Source organism: Piliocolobus tephrosceles, chromosome 16 (assembly GCF_002776525.5).
Source record: "Piliocolobus tephrosceles isolate RC106 chromosome 16, ASM277652v3, whole genome shotgun sequence".
NCBI classification, from domain to species: domain Eukaryota; kingdom Metazoa; phylum Chordata; class Mammalia; order Primates; family Cercopithecidae; genus Piliocolobus; species Piliocolobus tephrosceles.
This window is the reverse complement of record NC_045449.1, coordinates 29,866,982-29,876,195: the sequence shown is the minus strand read 5'-3', so window position 1 is coordinate 29,876,195 and position 9,214 is coordinate 29,866,982. Positions and strand designations below refer to the sequence as shown.

The 9,214-nt window shown below is 41.8% G+C and overlaps 1 protein-coding gene and 2 pseudogenes across 2 annotated transcripts in view; 2 read left to right on the top strand and 1 right to left on the bottom strand.

Moving 5' to 3' along the window:
• The window catches only part of SLFN13 (schlafen family member 13), a 73,124-nt gene that overhangs the window by 7,262 nt on the left and 56,648 nt on the right, over positions 1-9,214 (top strand). The gene's annotated exons all lie outside the window — the stretch shown is intronic.
• LOC111525432 lies at positions 2,155-3,542 on the bottom strand (annotated as a pseudogene). Its single transcript, XR_002726107.3, has one exon. The product of XR_002726107.3 is annotated as a serine/threonine-protein phosphatase 4 regulatory subunit 2 pseudogene (transcript).
• LOC111525434 lies at positions 6,597-8,179 on the top strand (annotated as a pseudogene).

Below are 9,214 nucleotides of genomic sequence, written 5' to 3'. Positions count from 1 at the left end.
CTTCCTTCCTTTCTTTCTTTCTTTTCTTTCTTTCTTTCTTTCCTTTCTTCTCTCTCTCTCTCTTCCCCTCCCCACCCCTCCCCTCCCTCCCTTCCTTCCTTCTTTCTTTTTTTTTGAAAAAGAGCGGGAGTCTCACTCTGTCGCCACGCTGGAGTGCAGTGGCGCAATCTCGGCTCACTGCAACCTCCACCTCCTGGGTTCAAGTGATTCTCCTGCCTCAGCCTCCCGAGTAGCTGGGACTACAGGAGCTTGCCACCATGCCCGGCTAATTTTTCGTATTTTTAGTAGAGACAGTGTTTCACCATGTTGGCCAGAATAGTCTTGATCTCTTGACCTCGTGATCCACCTGCCTTGGCCTCCCAAAGAGTTTAACTACTTTCTTACCAATATTCTCAATGCCTATGTCCCACTCCCCTTCAAATTTTTTTGGAGGTAAAGGTTTTTTAAAAATTTTAAATAACATTAATATTTATTGCTTTATTTGAATATTGTATTGAAAGCCCAAGCATTCAGTTTATACACAGAAATTATACAATTATATACCACTTCACAAAGGCAGTGAACACATTACATTCTACAAAATCTACTTTACAGAAATTTTAAAACTCTAAATATCAAAAGGTACAGCTGAAGAAACAGGTATAAATTTGGCAGCCAGTAATTTTGACAGGGAAGTTGCAGCTTCCATGACTTTAAATATGTAAATTTGAAAATATTGAATTTAGAGTAATCATTGTGCTTTGTGTTGATCTGAAAAAATAACACTAGCTGTCAAAGAAGCATGTTCAAAAATATTTAATTCACTTCAAAATGTCATACAAATTATGGTGGTTTCTATGCACCCCTAAAGCTTCAGTCATTTAGTTCAGGTACATACTAAAGTAATATGTTAATTCTTCCAGTACAGTGGTGTTTCATACCATTGACGTTTGCATACACTAGAATAATTTAGAAAGACGTGTAATATTCACGATGTTCAGAAAGCAAGCAAAAGATCAAGGAACCTGCTTGGTTCTTCTGACACGGTCTCATATCAGCTTCATAAACATTCATTCTACAAAATAGTAAGCTAACATTTGAACATAATTTCCAAGATAAAGCATATTTTCTCATAAATAATGAAGTCTTTTTCTCAGGCACCTCAGAAGTATACAAAAGAATTTGAGTTTGAACAGCTTTCTTGGAATGTGTTTAACATATTCCATTCAACAGACTCAAGATTTCCAGGGTTTCACAAGGGCCAGATTTGTTTTTTTTTTTTTTTTTTTGAGACAGAGTCTTGCTCTGTCGCCCAGGCTGAAGTACAGTGGCACCATCTTGGCTCACTGCAAGCTCCACCTCCTGAGTTCACACCATTCTCCTGCTTCAGCCTCCTGAGTAGCTGGGACTACAGGGGCCTGCAACCATGCCCAGCTAATTTTTTTTATTTTTCGTAGAGACGGGGTTTCACTGTGTTAGCCAGGATGGTCTCGATCTCCTGACCTCATGATCAGCCCGCTTTGGCCTCCCAAAGTGCTGGGATTACAGCATAAGGACCAGATTTTATTTCAGTTACTCAGAAGAGAAAGAAAATGTCTTCTGAAAGAGGTGAACTCAATCATTACCAATAGAAAAAGTATCCACTGTTTTCATCTCTTATAGAAACAGAAAAATATAACATTCCCCCTTAGATTAATTTTATATATACATATATATAATGTATGTATATATGACTTAAAGTTCCATTGTATGTAGCCAAACAATAAAATCTGGAAACCAGCATGAAACCCTATAATTCACATGTTAAAATGTTGAAACTATGACCAAAATATGAAAACTGCTAGAACTATCAGAAAGAGACAAAAAGCTTCTTGCATATGTATAAACTAAATGTGATAATCTCAAAAAAGTTTTCAAAATTAATATTACCTTCCAGTTTCAAAACTTTAATCCTAAATTAAAAAAAAATCTATACACAAACCACTGATTTGCCCAGACCAAGAAAAGAAAGAAAGAAAGAGAGAGAAAGAAAGAAAGAAAGAAAGAAAGAAAGAAAGAAAGAAAGAAGAAGAAAGAAAGAGAAAGAAAGAAAGTCAGTGGTAAGGTTAAGCAGAACCCAGAGGAGCTGATGTTCACAGTTCTTACATGTACGACTCTTTCAGGAATTATCCATAAAGTACTTTATTTTACAATCTGCTTCTTTTGTAAAACTAAAGGTCCACTTTATTACATAAAAGTTTTATACAGTGTTAAAACCAGAACTGTATGTAAAATACTGCATCTAAATGTTTCTAAATAGTTAGTCTTGTTCCATTGGTTCATCGGTAACTTCTGTGGCTTCATCATCATTTTCCATGGATGATTCTGAAAGAATCTCTCCAGTTTTACTGGGATTGGATCCTACTAATTCTTGTGTTTCACGGCAGTCAGAAGAACCACTACTTTCAAGGCCTTCGTTTTCACTACCTTCCGAATGTAGTAAATCTTTCTCAGCTTGAGACACATCAGATTCCTCCATTTGATTATTTTCCTCAGAAGTCTCTTCGTTCACAGTTAAGGCATCATCAGATTCTTTTTCTTGATTTTTTTCTTTCTGGGATCATTTCTCTTGATGACATAAAAGACTCTTCTTCCTCTTCATCTTCTTCTTCATCCTCTTCTGTACAGTGCTGTTGGGTACAAGGGCTTTCTTTGTCTTTATCCTGAGATGATGATGCTTCTGTTTCTTCTACCATAAGTGAAGAAATTTTGCTGGAAGTCGTTTGACTGGCTGTTTCTCCGACTTCACCTTTTTTGTCAAACCTGAGTCTTTTTACCTCATGCCCCTCAGCTTCCACAGCATATTCATCTGGATGTTTATTTTTCAAAGGGCTCACTGAGGAAACTTCTGATTCAGATGTCAAAGAGTCACTGTGATTTTTCTCCTCATTTTGCTGCAAATTTGCCTCTTTGCTGTCTGTGCTCTCATGCAAGCCATTTCTTGTCATGGGGGCTGACAAAGAAATCTTTGATCGATTAAGTGGCCTGGGTGTCCCAGGCCCATTTATATTAGACCTCTCAGTATAGCTTGGTGAATTTCCAGGACACATAACACCATTCATTCGATTTAAACTATTGGAATTGTTTTTCTCTGAAAAAGGATAAACACAGCTAATAACCATCACATTCTTTTCTACTCCTCTAAGAAATTTGTCTGTTCCTGTATAGTTTCTCCTTGGATCTGTTAACAATTCACACAGTCGCTGAACAGTAAAAGGGATACCATTAAATCCAGCGACAATTTTCAGTATTCTTTCCTTCATTTTGTCAAAGGCAATATATTGGACATTAGGGTTGGGAGGACCTCTTGGCTCAGGAGCTGAAGTTCTGAAATCATCCATCACTTTCTCCAGTTTGAAAATAAAATAGCTTTTAAATTGGGACCCCTAAATCATTGTTTTTCCAGTCTTGGCTACATGACAAAGAAACTGATCCAGGACAGGACAAACTTCCTTTCCCCGCCTCTTCTCAAAATCTCTCAGCGCCTCCTGGAGCCTCTCCACGTCCATGGCTTCCGGCGTCCCTCACAACCTCCGCCACCCTCCGCGGGTCTCTCAGGACCGGAACCCCTCCCCCGACCCCCCCGACGCCCTCCCCCTCCCTCGAACACACTAAGGCACGCTGGTAACGGAGGAGGGGGCGGGGGGAACGAAGGGAGCCGGGAAAGCGTGCGAGAGAGCGAGACCCACAGAGCGCAGAGCGAGCACCTCCCCAAGCCGCTACCACCAACCCTCCCTTTTATTTTTTAATGTTATGAATTATTTCAAACTTACAGAGAATTAAAGAGAACAATGTAATAAACACCAATGTGTCTGCCACCCAAATTTAATAGATGAGGTCAGTTTGATAACTTATGGAAACTTTAAAAATATGCACAAAAGTAGAAAGAATAGGATAGTAAATTCCCACTTATCCCACTTATACTTATTAGTGAATTACCCACTTTCAATAATCATTGATATTTTGCCAATAAGTGGTATCACTTATTGGCAAATTTTAACCCTTTCTCCGTATTTCTATCTAGTCAATCACAGCACCATTTCTAAATATCTCTCAGATGTGCTCAACTCTTTTCATTCCCACTGCTACCGCTCAGGCCGCGGCCACCATCATACTCACTTACTGCAAAACCTCCCTACTGGTTTCCTCCTCTTTAATTGGTTCTCCACCCTGGATTAATAATGTGCCTCTACCCCTTCAAAAATTAGAATACGGTAAAATTAACTTTTTTGATGTACAGTTTTATGAGTTTTAACACTTTTTTTCTTTTTCTTTTCTTTTTTTTTTTTGAGACAGAGTCTCACTCTGTCACCCAGGATGGAGTGCAGTGGCACGATCTCAACTCACTGCAACCTCCACCTCGCAGGATCAAGTGATTCTCCTGCCTCAGCCTCCTGGGTAGCTGGGACTACAGGCGTGCGCCACCACGCTTGGCTAATTTTCGTATTTTCAGTAGAGATGGTGTTTCACCATGTTGATCAGGCTGATCTCCAACTCCTGACTTTGTGAGAGGTCCACCTGCCTCGGCCTCCCAAAGTGCTGCGATTACAGGCCTGAGCCGCCGCACCTGGCCCTAACACATTTTTTTTTTAGAGCTGTTAAGTCCTGCGATGTCAGGATACAGAACAGTTCTATAACCATAAATAACTTATTTGTGCTACTCCTTTGTAATCATATCCTCCCCCTTCTCATAACCCTTGGCAACCACAGGTCTGTTTTTCGTCCATCACGTGTTTTTTAAAAACTTCTGTGTGTTCATGCCACTCCCATCCTTAAAACTCTTCTTTGGTTTTCCACTTTTGTAAGTAGTGGCCCTTTTCTAATTCCCTAGCCTCCTCTTTCACCATCTGTCACGTCACCACCTGCCCCCTATTCCTTTTTTTTTTCTTGAGACAGGGTCTCACTCTGTCACCCAGTCTGGAGTGTGGTGGCACAATCTCAGTTTACTGCAACCTCTACCTCTTGGGTTCAAGTGATTCTCCTGCCCCAGCCTCCCGAGTACACAAGCCCACTACCACACCTGGCTAATTTTTTATATTTTTAGTAGAGACAGGGTTTTGCCATGTTGGCCAGGCTGGTCTCTAACTCCTGACCTCAGGTGATCTGCCTGCCTCAGCCTCCCAAAGTGCTGGGATTACAGACGTGAGCCACTGCGCCTGGCCCCCCATCACTCTTAAGTTCTGGCCAGACTGAGCATTTCCCTCCCTCCCTTCTCTCTCTCTCCTTTCCTTTTCTTTCTTTCTTTTCTTTTCTTTCTTTTCCTTCCTTCCTTCCTTTCTTTTTCCTTCCTTCCTTCCTTCCTTCCTTCCTTCCTTCCTTCCTTCCTTCCTTTTTTCTTTCTTTCCTCTTTCTTCTCTCTCTGTCTTTCTTTTCTATTAAGACGGGGTTTTTCTCTGTCACCTAGACTGGAATGCAGTGGTGCAATCACAGGCTCACATGATCCTCCCGCCTCAGCCTCCTGAGTAGCTGGGACTACAGACGTGCACCACCACTCCTGACTAATTTTTTAATTTTTACTTTTTAGAGATGGAGTCTTATTATGTTGTCCAGGCTAGTCTCAAACTCCTTGGCTCAAGTGATCCTCCTGCCTTGGCCTCCCAAAGTGCTGGGATTGAAGGCGAGAGCCATTGTGCTGGCCTGAGTATTTCTTTATTGCTTTAATACACTATTTTCTTTGCTGATTTCAGGCCTTCTCACATACTATTCACTCTGATTTCATTGCTTTAATTCCTTCTCCTAATCACCGATTCCTTTACTGGGCTAATTTAGATCTTAGCTTAGATGCCTTTTTCTCCTGGAAGGTTTCCGTATTCATATTAGGTTGATGGTTGCTATTAAGTGCTTCCCCTTTCAGAGTACTTATCATGCATTACTACAGTTGTTTTATTCAAATATATTTCCTTCCAGACTATAAGCTCTGAGAGGTGGGGGGTATGTCCACCCTTGATTTGCTGCTGAATCTCCAGCCCCCAGCACTTAGCAGGAACTCAGTAAATATTTTTGCATAAATTAATAATTGCATTTTGTGTTTACCTACAGTCTACTTCTTTTTTTTTTTTTTGAGAGAAAGTCTCCGTCTGTTGCCCAGGCTGGAGTGTACTGGCATGATGTTGGTTCACTGCAACCTCCACCTCCCAGGTTCAAGCGATTCTCATGCTTCAGCCTCCCAAGCAGCTGGGATTACAGGCGCCCACCACCACACCCAGCTAATTCACCACACCTGGCTAATTTTTGTATTTTTAGTAGAGACGGGGTTTCACTCTGTTGGCCAGGCTGGTCTCGAACTCCAGACCTCAAGTGATCTGCCTGCCTTGGCCTCCCAAAGTGCTAGTATTACAGGTGTGAGCCACTGTACCCAGCCAAAATCTACCAGGCTGCAGTGCAGTGGTGCGATCTCAGCTCACTGTAATCTCCTCCTCCTGAGTTCAAGCAATTCTCCTCCTCAGCCTCCTGAGTAGCTGGGACTACAGGCGCCCACCACCACGCCCAGCTAATTTTTGTATTTTTCTTGGAGACAGGGTTTTACCATGTTGGCCAGGCTGGTCTTGAACTCCTGACCTCAAGCGATCTGCCTGCCTTGGCCTCACAAAGTACTGGAATTATAGGTGTGAGCCACAACGCCTAGCTGAGAATCATGTTTTAATCGTTTTATTTGCAGAATGAACATAAATCATCTTTGATGGTAGAATTATCTTACCCAGGCTTGTTCATCCATGTAGGAGAAATGACTCTTGGAGAAGTAAATAGTAAAAAATGGCAGAAAACTCAGAAAGACCAAGAAAGGGTGTGAGTTATGTGGGCCGCATGTGGTTTATTAAACTCAGGGGGAGGAGTGATTCAGGTGGCCAAGAAGGATGAGTGTCTCATGGAGATGGGACTGGATTTAGTACAGTCTCTGAGAGAGCTTATTCAGTCTTCAGATTTGCAAGCTTTTGTCGAGCCCAAGCAACAAAGAAGATCTTATAACATTTTTGTTAAATCTTGGAGTAGTGATCCTTTCCCGGAAGACAGTTCCTTCAAGCCCCACAGTTGCAGCCTGAGAGCTTCACTATACTGTAGATCTGGAACCTCTGTGCTTTTCATGGATTCAAGAAGGGCATTCTATTCCCTAAAAACCAAGAAAAGGAATGCAAAAATCTTGGGGAAAGAACCTTCTGGTAAAGGTCTCAAGATTATACATCAAGATCTCAATAACTTGGATCCTGCTGCCTCAGTTTTCCAAAAAGACCATCTGGTATATGGTGAAATCTTGCCTTTTCCTGTATTTCAATTTGTAGAGTTTAAACAGTTTTCTGCCAAAACTGTCCAAGAACATGTAAAAAGCGTAATTCCAGAGTATGTGTCTGCATTTGCAAACACTGGGGGAGGCTATCTTTTTATTGGAGTGCAAGACAATTTGGCAATATCTATTGGAATTAAAAAACACATTTACCCTTTAGGACTTACATATAATTTTATACACACACACACACACACACACACACACGCACGCACACATATGCCTGCATACATACCAAATATACAAGGTTATTCATAACAGCAAAAGATTGGGGGAAAATCCCAAGTGTCCATCAATAGGGACTATTTGAATATAACACGTCCATAAAATAGCATGTTAGATGTTAAAAAAAAAAAAAGAATAAGGAAGTTCTTTGTGTATTGATATGGAAAGGTGTCCAACATATATTGCTAAGTTATTCTCATGTCACGTAATTGTTCTTTGTTTGCCTGTGGCAAGCAAAAGATTTGTGTAATGGAGGGAGCCTCATACTAATCTGTAAGTGATGCAAGAATTCTGCTTCAGGACAGGTAGCTCTAAGGGTCTCTCAGTCCAAGATGGCTGAAAATTCACTGTCAAAAAAGTAGGTACTTACTGTATAAGAAAGGAGAAAATATTTGTTTGTATTTAAGTAAAGAAATTTTGGAAGCATAGGCAAGAAACTTTAAAAAAGCGTCTGTAGAAGCGAGAAGGGTGAGACTAGGAAGGCAGGAAATGGGAAGATGGGAGTAGGAGTGCTTTGGTATTTGGCATGGAATATGTTCTAAAATTATTATTATTATTATTATATGAGACAGAATTTCGCTTTTGTCTCCCAGGCTGGAATGCAATGGCGCAATCTTGCACCAAAATTACAGGCCAAAGTACCTGTAATTCCTGCACTTTGGGAGGCCAAGGTGGGCAGATCACTTGAGGTCAGGAGTTTGAGATCAGCCTGGCCAACATGGTGAAACCCTGTCTCTATTAAAAATACAAAAATTAGCCAGGCATGGTGGCACATGCCTGTAATCCCAGCTATCCAGGTAACTGAGACAAAAGAATTGCTTGAACCCAGGAGGCAGAAGTTGCAGTGAGCCAAGATCGCATTACCGCACTCCAGCCTGGGTGACAGAGTTCAAAAGAAAAGAATGTTCTTAGTGCATTAATTGTTAGAATTGATTGACAGTAATTTGGCTTCAGATTCAACGTTGTCAGTGCTTCTCTTGGAAGAAAGGTAATGACTGTCTCAAACAAATTTTGTCTATAACTGGGATTATTGGTACTGAAGAAAGTCGGGAGGCTGGGCGCGGTGGCTCAAGCCTGTAATCCCAGCACTTTGGGAGGCCGAGACGGGCGGATCACGAGGTTAGAAGATCGAGACCATCCTGGCTAACATGGTGAAACCCCGTCTCTACTAAAAAATACAAAAAACTAGCCGGGCGAGGTGGCGGGCACCTGTAGTCCCAGCTACTCGGGAGGCTGAGGCAGGAGAATGGCGTAAACCCGGGAGGCGGAGCTTGCAGTGAGCTGAGATCCGGCCACTGCACTCCAGTCTGGGCGACAGAGCGAGACTCCACCTCAAAAAAAAAAAAAAAAAAAAAAGTCGGGGCCTGGGGTGGTAGGTCTGAATCAAGTAGCCCCAAAGACCTTCCTCTTTTTTTTTTTTTTTTTTTTTGAGATAGAGTCTTACTCTGTGGCCCAGGCAGTGGTGCAGTCTTGGCTCACTGCAACCTCCACATCCCGGGCTCAAGTGATTCTTCTGCCTCAGCCTCCCGAGTAGCTGAGATTACAGGTGTTTGCCACTATGCGCAACTACTTCTTTGTATTTTTAGTACAGATGAGGTTTCACCATGTTGCCCAGGCTGGTCTTGAACTCCTGAATTCAGGTAATCCTCCCACATTGGTCTCCCAAAATACTGGAATTACGGGGTGAGCCAC